The sequence below is a fragment of the Gorilla gorilla genome, chromosome 8 (genome assembly GCF_029281585.2).
Source record: "Gorilla gorilla gorilla isolate KB3781 chromosome 8, NHGRI_mGorGor1-v2.1_pri, whole genome shotgun sequence".
Taxonomy (NCBI): Eukaryota; Metazoa; Chordata; class Mammalia; order Primates; family Hominidae; genus Gorilla; species Gorilla gorilla.
This window is the reverse complement of record NC_073232.2, coordinates 53,442,962-53,455,819: the sequence shown is the minus strand read 5'-3', so window position 1 is coordinate 53,455,819 and position 12,858 is coordinate 53,442,962. Positions and strand designations below refer to the sequence as shown.

Genomic DNA, 12,858 nt, shown 5'->3' with positions numbered 1-12,858 from the left:
CTATGTTAAGGTTTTCTCAGGACAGTCCTGGTTTACACTTGCTGTCCTGTAGTATATCTTCTTTCACCATCAAGAGTGTCTTGGTTTGGATAATAAGTTATAACATCACCCTACTTAAAGGTGTTACTGTACAATTATTGGTTTTCTTCATGTAAACATTTTCTTTTTTAGGAATTGTTTAGAAATTTATTCATTTCTCAAAAATCTTAGGGAGAGCTATACAAGAATCGATGATCCTCAGTAAAATTGTCAGGTTGCCCTTGGTCTTTGTAAATGCTTAAGGCAACACACTTTACCAAAACAGTATGTGAACTCTAAGACATTTTTCATGCATCCCTTCCCAAATGTCACTTTGTTAAGGACACCAGCATGAACTTGATATGAATGCTGGAACTAAAGAGGTCATAAGCTGGTCTTGAAAATTCTTTGAATACATGTTCTATATTCCAAGCACAAAAACTGTATAGTCTGATTTGATTTCCACAATATCTCATAAGGTATGTAGAGAAGAAATTCTTATTCTCACTTTATAGACAAGAATATGAAAGTGGAGAGAAGTTCAGTGACTTTCACAAGAGAGCGTTACAATAACTTCTTAATCCTGTTTTAGGATCAGCCCAAATTGGACTTTAACTTCACTCTTCTTTCCACTACATCATGTAGTTTTTCACTTGCAGGTATTTTGGAGGATACTTTATTCAAGTGAGTGGAAAGGACTGAAATGAAGGGAAGGTGATATGGTTTGACTGTGTCCCACACAAATTTCATCTTTTATTGTGGTTCCCATAATCCCCACATGTTGTGGGAGGGACCCGGTGGGAGGTGGTTGAATCATGGGGGTGGCTACCCCCATGCTGCTATTCTCATGACAGTGAGTGAGTTCTCACAAGATCTGATGGTTTTATAAGGGGCTTTCCCACCTTTAGCTCAGCACTTCTCCTTCCTCCTGCCATGTGAAGAAGGACATGTTTGCTTCCCCTTCTGCTATGATTGTAAGTTTCCTGACACCTCCCCAGCCATGCTGAACTGTGAGTCAATTAAGCCTCTTAATTACCCAGTCTCAGGAATGTCTCTATTAACAGCATGAGAATGGACTAATACAGAAGGTAACTGCAAGTAAGGAAAATAAAAACTTTTAAAGTAATGCTTCAGGATTTTTTATCTTAAGATAATAGTTTTTATTTTGTTTGTGAAGGCTGCTTAGATTTCTCTTACTGAAGTAATTGAGAGAAAAGCTTGGGAATGGTATCTAGTAACAACCTCTTAGATTTCTGCCATATTTTGTAGCTGTATACTAAAATTTGATGTTTAAAAGATACATCCTTACATTACACTTTAAAAGCACTTACCTTGAAAACACACACACACACACACACCACACACCTCCTCCCCATATACACATGGAAGTAAATAAATAAAATGTTTCTGAAAAGATGTACAAAAACTGAAAAGAGGCCGGGCACGGTGGCTCACGCCTGTAATGCCAGCTCTTAGGGAGGCCAAGGCGGGTGGATCACGAGGTCAGGAGATCGAGACCATGCTGGCTAACACGGTGAAACCCCGTCTCTACTATAAATACAAAAAATTAGCCAGGCGAGGTGGCGGGTGCCTGTAGTCCCAGCTACTCAGGAGGCTGAGGCAGGAGAATGGTGTGAACCCAGGAGGCGGAGCTTGCAGTGAGCCAAGACCGCGCCACTGCACTCCAGCCTGGGCAACAGAGCGAGACTCCATCTCAAAAACAAAACAAAACAAACTGAAAAGAGGCTTGCTTTGGAAATGGGCCCAGGTTTGGGGAAAAGTTATATTTTATATATTATTTGTATGAGTTTTGTATCACTGTACGTTTTACTTTCAAAATTAAATAAAAAGTTTAAGACAATTAAAGGAAGCATCTATGAATTAATAAGAATTCTAAACTTTATTTTTCCTATTTAGGAAGTCAATTGTGGAAGGAAATGTCATATTCTATTGGAAACAACATCTTAATGAGGTAAAAAGTGAATATTTGAGACTGAATGTCAGTGACTTGGCTCTGAGAATATGGTTAGTATATAGGGTAGAACCCTAGGGACTTGGTTCTGGTGCTGGCTGTGCCCTTTACTCAGTTCCCCCTCCTCCTGAGGAGAAATGTGCTCCCTAATACTATTGCAGCTTAGAGATGAAGGATGGAATGGATATTATTTCTGTAACATTCAACAAATACTCAAAAAATATTTAACAAATGCCCAGGAAGGAAACCAAAATATGCTACTCCAAAATATAGTTATTTGGCACATTTTGAGATGGATATTCAGACGAGTTGCACACACAGAAACAGCTCTAAAAACAGTCCTTTGTAAGGCAGGTTTGCATCTGTAGAGAAAATCTATATTAGCGAAGTAAACTGCAGAGACAGAGGCTTTCTGCGGGGTCTTCTTATCCAGATCTAGGAAAGTTTAAATCGCAGAATAATAAGACTAAATGTCTGACACTTTTAAAAGTTCCAACAGAGAAACTGCTATCACAGACTACCATCTATTCTTTCTGATGGCTGCTACCTGTGAGGTTTCATCTGCATACCATGACAGCTTTTGCTCACCACGCCTTTTCTCCCCTCTGCCTCCCACAACCTGTTACCAGCTTGTATTACTTCCTGTATTGGTATAAAAACTTCAATCATCTGGCTCTTCTTTGAGTCTCATATTTGCAATATTGCTGTGTCCATATGTGCATTAATAAATTTGTATGTCTTTTCTCCTGTTGATATATTATCAATTCGCTTCAGTAGATTTTGACTTGAACCTTCAGAGGGAAAAATTTCAACTTCCCTATATCCACTATCTGTAGGGTACTGGGCTGGGCTCTGGGTAACACACACTGTCAGTTAAACCAACCTGCTCCCTACCCCTGTGGACTTACAGTCTAGTAGGAGAAATAGACAACAAATAAATATGCACATAGATATTAAATTGCAAAGTGTAATAAATATTGTGAAGCAAATGAAAAAGGCACAGTGCTGGAGAATAAATGAATGTAAGAATGAACTAACACACTCTAACACATGTTTAATTTGCCAGAGTAACCACACAACAAAACTGCTCAAAGCCTTTTTTTTTCTTTTTTTTCTCCTTCTGTGAGAGGAATAGGGTCGAGGAGTGAAAAGAAGACAGGATTCAGTCAGAAGAGCAGAGTTCTGGTTCTTCCACATAATACCATGGCTGTAGAAGTGACACATATTCTAAGCCTCAATTTTTTGGTTGACTTTCCTCATTCATAAGGTTGTTGTGAAAAACAAAGCAAAAGTAATCAATATGAGTAAACTGCTATGAAACACTGTCTATTATATATTTTCTTGAAAAACATTTATTGAGTGGTGTCTTTCAGTTGGACTCTTGTGTTAGTAGCTTGTCATACAGAGCTTCAAGAAGTCAAGCTTCAGGCCATAGTCACAAAGAGTTCAGCTCTGATTTGGAGAGATAAATAAGTACTTAGGGTGAGGTTATGTACTAACAAACCCACTGTAAAGTCAAAAAATTGTAAGCCAAACCGTCAAAAGTAAGAGACTGTATATGTAACTATGTGTGTGTGTGTTGTTGTTTTTAAGATGTGTTTTAGACAAACGAAAGTAAAATCTCATTTAAAAGATTGATTTTAAAAGCTTCCTCAAAGTTTTGTCAGTGCGTTATTAGAGATCCAGCCCAAGATTTGTCATCATTTGTATCTATTATTGCAGACAATGAGAATAAATGTTTACAAGGTGATGCAGCTATGCTATGTGAATCACCAAAGATTAAATAATCATCAGTATACATTTGTGTGACATATTTTTGCTTGTATTTTATAGATGTAAAAACAAATAATTCATCTATAATAAAAATGATTGGCTGGGCGCAGTGGCTCACGCCTGTAATCCCAGCCCTTTGGGAGGCCGAGGCGGGCGGATCATGAGGTCCGGAGATCGAGACCATCCTGGCTAACATGGTGAAACCCCGTCTCTACTAAAAATACAAAAAATTAGCCGGGCGTGGTGGCAGGTGCCTGTAGTCCCAGCTACTCCGAAGGCTGAGGCAGGAGAATGGGTGAACCCGAGGCGGAGCTTGCAGTGACCTGAGATCGTGCCACTGCACTCCAGCCTGGGAGACAGAGCAAGACTCCATCACAAAAAAAAAAAAAAAAAATCACTCTTTCTAGAATTCTAGCTTGTTGCAACACACTATTCCATGATGACAATGTCAGATAAATTAGCTTTCTCTATTAAAAAAGAAAAGCAGTTTCTGGTTTAAATTATGGATTATGAAAAGTAAATGGTTTGTGGATAAACTGAAGATGCTTTTGCCAAAACTAGAATTTTTTAAAGAAGAAAATGATTTGGAAAGGTTGTTCCTACAGCTAGAATTTCTCAAGAGTTGAAGCAGAGCCTTTATATATTTAAATTAAAATGAAAATAGAAAGTTTAAAATATCCCTCTTGCACCTTTAAAAATAAAGACTCCACTGTGTTCATTCAATCATTAGAGTTCTTTGGTTCACAAGTTCTACAAGTGATTTGTCTGAAGGGACTGAATTTTTATAACTGAATTAATGACCTATTTTGATCAATTATCTCTATACCTAAAGAACCTCAGAAATTACCCACTTCAATATACTCTCTCAAGTGGCTTATTTATTTTTCAAAACCTTTCTCACATTCCTACTTGTGTTTAGTTTGATCTTTAAATAGAATGTTATATAAAATGCTTCTTGAAAAGTGTAGTGCTTGAAAAAAATTCATGGAATAATTAAAGCAATATTCTCAAACAAAATAAAATAACATGAAAAAGTGAGTAAACTTCTTTAAAAATCATTTTGGCAATTTTGTAGCAATTTCAAATGTCTATGTTACTGGTGCTCTTATAGAAACAGTACTACTCCGCTTATTTGGTACCTAATTGTTCCTGCTTCTGGATTGTTACAGTTCCCTAATTCCTTCCTATTCCTCTATCACAACTTAACTCCTGTGCTCTGCAAGAGACTAAATCATATGACTTTTGATGTTTTCTCTGTTGATAGTTCCTGTTAGGAATAAGATGGGGACAGAAGCTGAAGCTACTTATAGAAAGGAAACAAATGGATTATTGGCTGAAAATTATTACCTATCAAGTTATAACCCCAATCACATTGATGATCATGACTATCATGCTCAGTACTGCACCTGGTGTGGAGACTGGCATGGTGTTCAATAAATATTGGTTGGATAAAATGACTCCTATCAGTCCTGAGTCTTGCTAATATGCATGACAAAGGCAGATTGTAAAAACATGGCAAAATCACTGGAATATTAATCATAAGACCGAACTGGTCAACAATATAACACTGGACAAGATGCTTTGTTTATCAGGTCATGGCTTTTAAATTTTAAAATGAGTCTCTTGGACTGGAATACTACTTCAAAAATATTTTTTATCTGTTTGTTTTTGTTTTAGTAAGGGGGCATTATATTAACAAGATATCTTACGTGGGATATCAGCATCTTTATACAACTATTAGAAGGAGAACACATTTGGTTTCAAACAAGATCAGAAACCCTCCTACTCTTTGTTGACTATCCTGCACTGCTTCCTCTCCTAGCATGAGTCTTCAGTGACTTTTTTTTGAACTCTCAAGCTCCAGAGAACACAGTTTGAAAGCCAATGGACTTAGTTATTTTAAGATGCTTGTTTGAAAATTTTATGACCAACAAGAAAAGATGGTATAGTGAAGAAAAAACACACAGTTCTCAATGATAGTTGGAATCAGGCTCTACCCCTGAGCTATGGTTGGAATATGTTCCCAAAATTTATACATTGGAAACTTAATCTCCAATGCAGCAGTGTTAGGAGGTAGTGGTTACCAGGAAGTGTTTACGTTATGAGGGCTGCATCCTCATGAATGGATTAATACTGTTATTAAAAAGGCTTCAGGAGTGGGTTCACTCTCTCTTGCCTTTTGTCTTCTGCCATATGAGGATGTAGCAAGAAAGTCCTCACCAGACCAATTGCTGGTATCTTCCTCTTGGACTTCCCAGCATCCAGAAATATGAGATAGTAAGTTTCTGTTCTTTAAGAATTACTCAGTCTCAGATATTCTGCTATAGCAGCACAAAATGGACTAAAACACCCTGCATGACTCCGTGACTTTGTAAGTCATTTCTTGTCTGTCAGATAGAACTACCCTGCCTAATAGTGGTGTACTGATCAATGACTATTTAACTTAGGAAGTAATTGTTCTGGTTATTGCTAGAAAACAAATTTCCTAAAACTTTATGGTTGAAATAGCACCTCAAGATTTTGTGGGTCAGGATTTCCAAAGCGTTTCCTTAGAGGAATTTTCTGTTTGCTTGAAGGTATTCAGCTGGAAAATGGGCTGGTTAGGATGGTCCACGTGAATTTCACTCACATGTCTGTATTCTTGGCAGTGAAGCAAGAAATTTCCCCTGACTGCTTTGCGGGGGCAGGAACTAGAGTGCGGGCACTGGAGCTAGCTAGCTGCTTCAGCAACAGCAGGGGCAAACTTCACTCACTGGAACCTACTGTCTCAACGCCTCGCGGGAAGGAGCATGCGGGTGCAGGAGCCGGGGCAACTGCTTCTGGGCACCAGCAGGAGCACAACTCCATGCGGGGCCTGCAGCAGCATCTAGCGGGGGGCACTCCCCCTTAAGCCCAAAAAGAAGTGTTACAGTCAGCACTCCTTTACCATTGCTGTCTGCAGACGGCTTATGTGTTAGCAGCTCAGTGTAGGGTCAGTGTGACACCTTTTGCATGCACCCTCTTGGCACCCAAGTTCTTGTCTAGCATTCAGGAGGAATTAGCTCACATAAATGAGTTGAAGATGGTAAAGGTGGGGGATTTTATTGCTGGTGAAAGTGGATCTCAGTGGGAAGGGGAGCTGAATAGGGGATGGAGCAGGAAGGTGATCTTCCCCTGGAGTCCAGTTGTCTAGGTTGGACTCCTCTCTGAAGCTACCCCGTCAAGCTGTCCCTCTGAAGTCAAATGCTTCTCTCCAACATTCAACCATAGTCTCTGATGTCCAACTGTTTTTCCTCTTCTCTCTCTGCTGGCAGAGCCTAGGATTTTTATGGACACAAGATGAGGGGTGGGGTGAACCATGGGTGGTTTTGGAAATGTCAGCATTTGAGTGGGAAAACAGGATGTATGTTCTTACTTTGGGCTGTGGTTCCAGGCTTGAGGGTAGGGCCCTCGCTGGGGACCCATCCTCTTCTGCCCAGAATTTCTCTGCCTCTTGTTCCTATCATTAGGGATGGATGGATGACTGGAAGCCTGGACTCAGTCGAGACTGGCAACAGGAGTGCCTACCCCAGTTCTTTCCAGCATGACAGACTCAGGCTGAAGTCTCCAAGAAGAATTTTCCAGCAAATGGGGCAGGAGCTGTATGGCCCTTTATGCCGCAGCTCTGGAAATCACTTAGCATTCCTTCTGCCATACTCTACTGGCCTAAGATTTCACAAGCTTGTCAAGGTTCAAGAGGGAGGAACAGAGACCACACCTCTCAATGGGAAGAATGTCACAGAATTTGCAGCCATGTTTTAAAACTATCAAAGTTATTATAATCTTTAGAATCTGCCTCTTACTGCGTAAGTCAAGAAAAATTGATAAGAGTAATAGAATTCTCTCCACTGTCATAGGAAGAGAATATTGCAAGGGTCCACACTTTTTTGCAAATTTTATATTATGATTAAATGTACCATGCTGAACCAAATGCCAGGGATCTCTTGAGTTCTATCCTTCAGGCAAGACTTTTACCTGTGCTATAGAATGTTTTTGGCAGAATTATTTGCCATCAGTATCCTTCAATATAAACAAGGCTTTTCTAGTAAGAAAGTGCTAACTCACTCAAGCATTGTTTGGATAATGGAAATAGGGCATGCACATTTGAAGAGCTGCTTTTGGGAATGACTCTTACAGTTCCTGGTATGTAGACTTTGTTATGCAACTAGAATCATTTGAATTTTTTTTCTTGCCTCCAGTTATACCAGAAACAAATAAGTTAAAATTCTAGAATGTTTGTTGTCTGGAGAAATATATTGAACACACTTTTGGACACAGCTTACTCTTTTAAAAAAATGTGCTATTATGTGGAAAGATAATTTAAAACTGTTTAGGAGGCTAAGTTACATGTTGTCTTTGATACCGATAAAATGGACTTGGCTGGACTTTTCCTAAACAGATGAACGGTATCAAGGAGTCTCGTTCCACCACCGAAAGTCATTTTTTTTTTTTTTTTTTTTTTTTTACTTCTACTAATTCCACATATCGCCTGGAGAATTCTTCTCCTTGTGTGGAATATATAACTAAGAATTTTAAAAGATACATTAGGGAAAACAATATTGGGAATCAAATCAGAATACTTTGATGGAGAATTGCCATAGAATTTTTCGTAGAACTAAATATGAATTATTTTTCTTGTGTCTTGCACAAGACCACCTTATACCAAGTGGGTCTGCAGTCAATGGCGATATAACCACCAAAATGTCTCTTTAGTCACCACAGCAGTCTCTAAAACGACCAGTACAGGTTAAGTCCTTTGTTTAAATTAAGGTAACTGGTCAATTAGAGTTCTTGCTACCCTTGGAGAGGTAACAATGAATAATTATCAGCAAGTGCTGCAGAGCTCAGTATTATTATCTGGGTAACTCGGCATCACTGAAGAGAAGGGAGGACAGTGTTCTGAGAGCTTGTAGCACAGGGAAGATAACCACAGCAAGGAGCACTGCTGGGATGACAGACCAGAGACACCACAACAGGGATCCTTGAACTCCAAGGGGTAGCAACAGGATATTGCAAGCAAGAGACACAGAGAGAAAAGCTGGGATGGAGACCAAGATGGAAGGTTACACCATGATAAATCCTGTTTGTATTGTTTTGTATAAGGTCCAGCCTATCTCTATATGTGTCCAGGTTAGGAAAATAAAAGAACCTAGTCAACACCTTGGTTACGATTCACTCAGCCTCTCTATTTTTCAGCCTTACTAGGCAAAATATAGACAAGATTGTAAAGATTTGATGAAATGGTATACCTAGCAGTATCTGCCAAAAAAGAAACACTTCATAAGAAGTTCTTCAGTTCCCAGAAAGAAACAGATGGCACATTGCAATGAATTAATTTAAGAGTGTTTTGAAAAGCGACTTTTTATAAAAAAGACATGGATAGAATGTAGTGAAAACTCAAGCTCAGTACAGCTGGCCACAATGACTACCTGAGGCCCACAGACGGAAGAAAAGGGGCAGTTGTGAGAACCTGGAGACAGAGAATAGTGTGAAGCGAGCTTCCTGACTGGAAGCCAGACAAAGCCAGTTTACAGCAATCCTGCAGTGGGGAGCTGATATGGTGTGGTTGTGTCCCCATCCAGATCTCCTCTTGAGCTGTAGCTCCCATAATTCCCACATGTAGCTCCCAGTGGGAGGGACCCAGTAGGAGATAATTGAATCACGTGGTAGTTTCTCCCATACTGTTCTTGTAAGTCTCACGAGATCTGATGGTTTTATTAGGGGAAACCCCTTTTGCTTGGTTCTCATTCTCTCTTGCTGCTGCCATGTAAGAAGTGCCTTTAGCCTTCTGCCATGATTGTGAGGCCTCCCCAGCCACGTGGAACTGTGAATCCATTAAACCTCTTTTTCTTTATAAATTAGGCAGTCGCAGACATGTCTTTATCGGCAGCATGAAAATGGACTAATACAAGAGCTGGGGGAATAAACACTCCAACCTCTTCCTCCTCTCTCCTTTTAGCTCCCGCTGGTTCTCTTCACTGACCACATCCAACTGGAGCTAAAGGGTAAGGAAGCCCACTCGTGGTATCCATATAGGTCAGCCTCCTAGGGGCACAAAATGGGGTGTGTGGAGAGTGGATTTGGAGGGGGCAAGTGGAAAAGGAAGCTAACACAGTATCTATAATAGTAACAATAATTACTATTTTTATTTTTATTATTCCAGCACCTGGCACCAGAATACTGAATGCTTAGCATAATGTCTGGAGCCTGGATGTGCAATTAATAATCTGTTGAACAAATGAACAAATTCCTGTCCACGATTGCATCTGTAATGCAAAATGTTCACCACTTGCAGAGTCCAATTAACAAAAGCAAGGCCTAATACAAAGAAAGTGACTTTGTATTGCAAAGATAACTTATGGGAAGAAGTACAGGATTCCTGCCTTAAGGGTATTACTTTGCTTCTGGAGAGAATGTGGGTGCTTTTAAAGGGGGAGACCTGCACCGAGGTGGAAGTAAGCAGGTGCGGGGTCTGCATACTTACTTTGGTGACTTATCTACTGTGCAGTAATGTTAGCATCTTCATAGGCAGAAATGGTTGTAAAGGTGGCTAAAAACTCTCATGGATATACTTTGGGTTATAAATTGACTGTTATTTGTCAAGGCAACCTTCTAGTGGGTGAGAGATCTGCTCTGGAGGTTCTAAGCACATAGATGAACTTGTCCTGTAGGAAGTGTCTGGTGAAGAGGAGGTAAAAGGCTATAATTGCATCTCTAAAGAGCTAAGTAGGAAGTGAAGAAAAGGAGGAAAGAGAAAATAAGAGAGAGAAAAATAATTAAACTATCTTGTAGAAAAATGAAGGTACTCAGTTAAATATCCATTAGACATTAAACCAGGTTGATATTAAAAGATGCTGAAGTATAAGTTGCTTAAAAAAACACAAGGGTTAGTTTCTACATAAAAGAAATCTGCCAGCTTGGGCAACATGGTGAAACCCTGTCTCTACAGAAAATACAAAGTTTAGCCAGGTGCACGCATATAGTCTCAACTACTTAGGAGGCTGAGTTGGGAGGATCTCCTAACCCAGGGGAGGTTGAGGCTGCAGTGAGCTGTGATTGTACCATTGCATTCCAGCATGGGTGACAGACTAAGACCCTGAAAAAAAAAAAAAGAGAAAGAAAGAAAAATAAGAAAGAAAGAAAGAAAGAAAGAAAGAAACAAACAAACAAACAAACAAACAAGAAAGAAATCTGGAGGCAGACTTTCAGGACTGAAAACTGATACAGAGCGTCCATTAAGTCATAAGGGACCCTGGTCCCCGGTTCTTTCCTTCTTTCTATTTCTCTGGGGTGGCTTTCAACCTTGAGGTCTTACAGTCCTTGAAGATGCATCTTATGATCCAAGATGGTTGTGTAAACCAAAAGGTATCTGAGACAGCTCTCAATCAATTTAGAAAGTTTATTCTGCCAAGATTAAGGATTTGTCTGTGACACAGCCTCAGGAGGTCCTGACGACATGTGTCCGAGGTGGTCAGGGTACAGCTTGCTTTTATACATTCTAGGGAGACATAAGACATTGGTCAATATGTCTAAGATGTACATTGGTTTGTGACAATTTGAGGTGGGGGCTTCCAGGTTATAAGTAGATACAAAACAAAAGGTTGTATTCTTTTGAGTCCTTGATCAGCCTTCCACTGAATGCACAATTTAGTCTGGCTCAGTGAATCTTCATTTTTACATAAACAAAAGGCAGAGGAAGCAATCAGATACACATTTTTCTCAGGTGAGCCTTGGAGAGATGACTTTGAGTTCTATCTGTCCTTTGTCCACAAGGAACTTTCTTGTGGGCAAATTGTGAGGGAGGTATGTAGCTTTTTGTCTTTGTAGCTATCTTATAAAATGGAAAGCAGGTTTGTCTGACATAGCTCCCAGCTTGACTTTTCCCTTGGCCTAGTGATTTTGGGGTCCCAAGATTTATTTTCCTTTTACAGCTGCCAGATCTCCAGATATTGTATCCACATTTCAAGAAATGAGACAAAGAAAAGGGGAAGGGGAGTTAGCTTTCTCTGAGTTGTTCTACTGGAAGTCCCATATGACATTAACTCATATCTTTTTGGCCAGAATTTAGCCACATGGACATAATTATCCACAAAGGAGATGGGGAAGTGGTTTCTGCGTACGTTGTTACCTTGAATAAAATCTGTTATTGCTATGGAGGAAGGTCAGCTTTCTCTCGAACAGGCAGTATGGACTTCAAAGACCAAATTTTGAGACCTGAGAAAAGATAGTTGTAGAGGAGCCACATAAGTTATCCCTTCTTACCTGTTTGCTAGACTGAGTCTGAACTAGCTGAATAAACTAGTGATCCAAGACAATTATCTGGTTATTAGAAGAAAAAGAAAACATCACTGAGCTATTGGTGGTGGTATCGATGAGAATTTTATCTTCCATTTAAAATTTTCTTCTTACTAGTTGTGAGCCCACAAACTAAACCCATCATGATGTTGAATTAAATCCCAGCTTGTTCCCCCCAAAATAGTTCTAAAAATGGTCCTGAAACATCATTAAAACTGGGACTGAATTAAATTTTTTGTCTTCAAATATTTTAAAAATAAAAATAAGAAAAAAATTTAGAAAAGTACAAAGGACAGTACATAAAACTCTAATGTTCCCACCAATGATAATAGAAAATTAGCATCTTGAAAGTATTTGCTCATTTTAAAAATAAAAATTATAAAATAAAGTCCTTCCCCTCTGGGCCAAACCCAAGTATGTAAAAAAAGTGGAGGGGAATGCTAAGGGCAGGGGCTTTGCCTAGTTTTACATTTGGATCTCTGGTTGGCGATAGCATTGCAAGTTTTCCACATACCGTAGAAACCTGGGGACTGGCCACATCAGTGTGAACTTGGAGATTCTCTCCGACGTAGATACAAGGAGGACTCTGGTTTAGCTTTCCAGGGTTCTTCTAATTCCTATGTGCCAGGGCTTGGGCCAGGGGTTCCTATAACTGGGGGAAAGGAGAGTGGGGGTGGGTGGGCTTGAGTCACATCAGGAGATTGTTTAGCGGCAATCAGCAGGCCTGGGCAGGATGACTGTATAGCAGAAGGTACGGGATGGGACTTAAAGCAGAGCCAGAG

At 39.7% G+C, this 12,858-nt stretch overlaps 1 long non-coding RNA gene across 1 annotated transcript in view; it reads left to right on the top strand.

Annotated features, from left to right (window-relative positions):
- The window catches only part of LOC129525055 (uncharacterized), a 45,553-nt gene extending 41,866 nt beyond the window's left edge, over positions 1–3,687 (top strand). The window contains exons 3-4 of the long non-coding RNA XR_010135206.1: positions 1,936–1,990; positions 3,120–3,687. This is a non-coding gene — a long non-coding RNA (uncharacterized lncRNA). The remainder of the gene's footprint in view (positions 1–1,935; positions 1,991–3,119) is intronic.
- Positions 3,688–12,858: the final 9,171 nt, after the last annotated feature.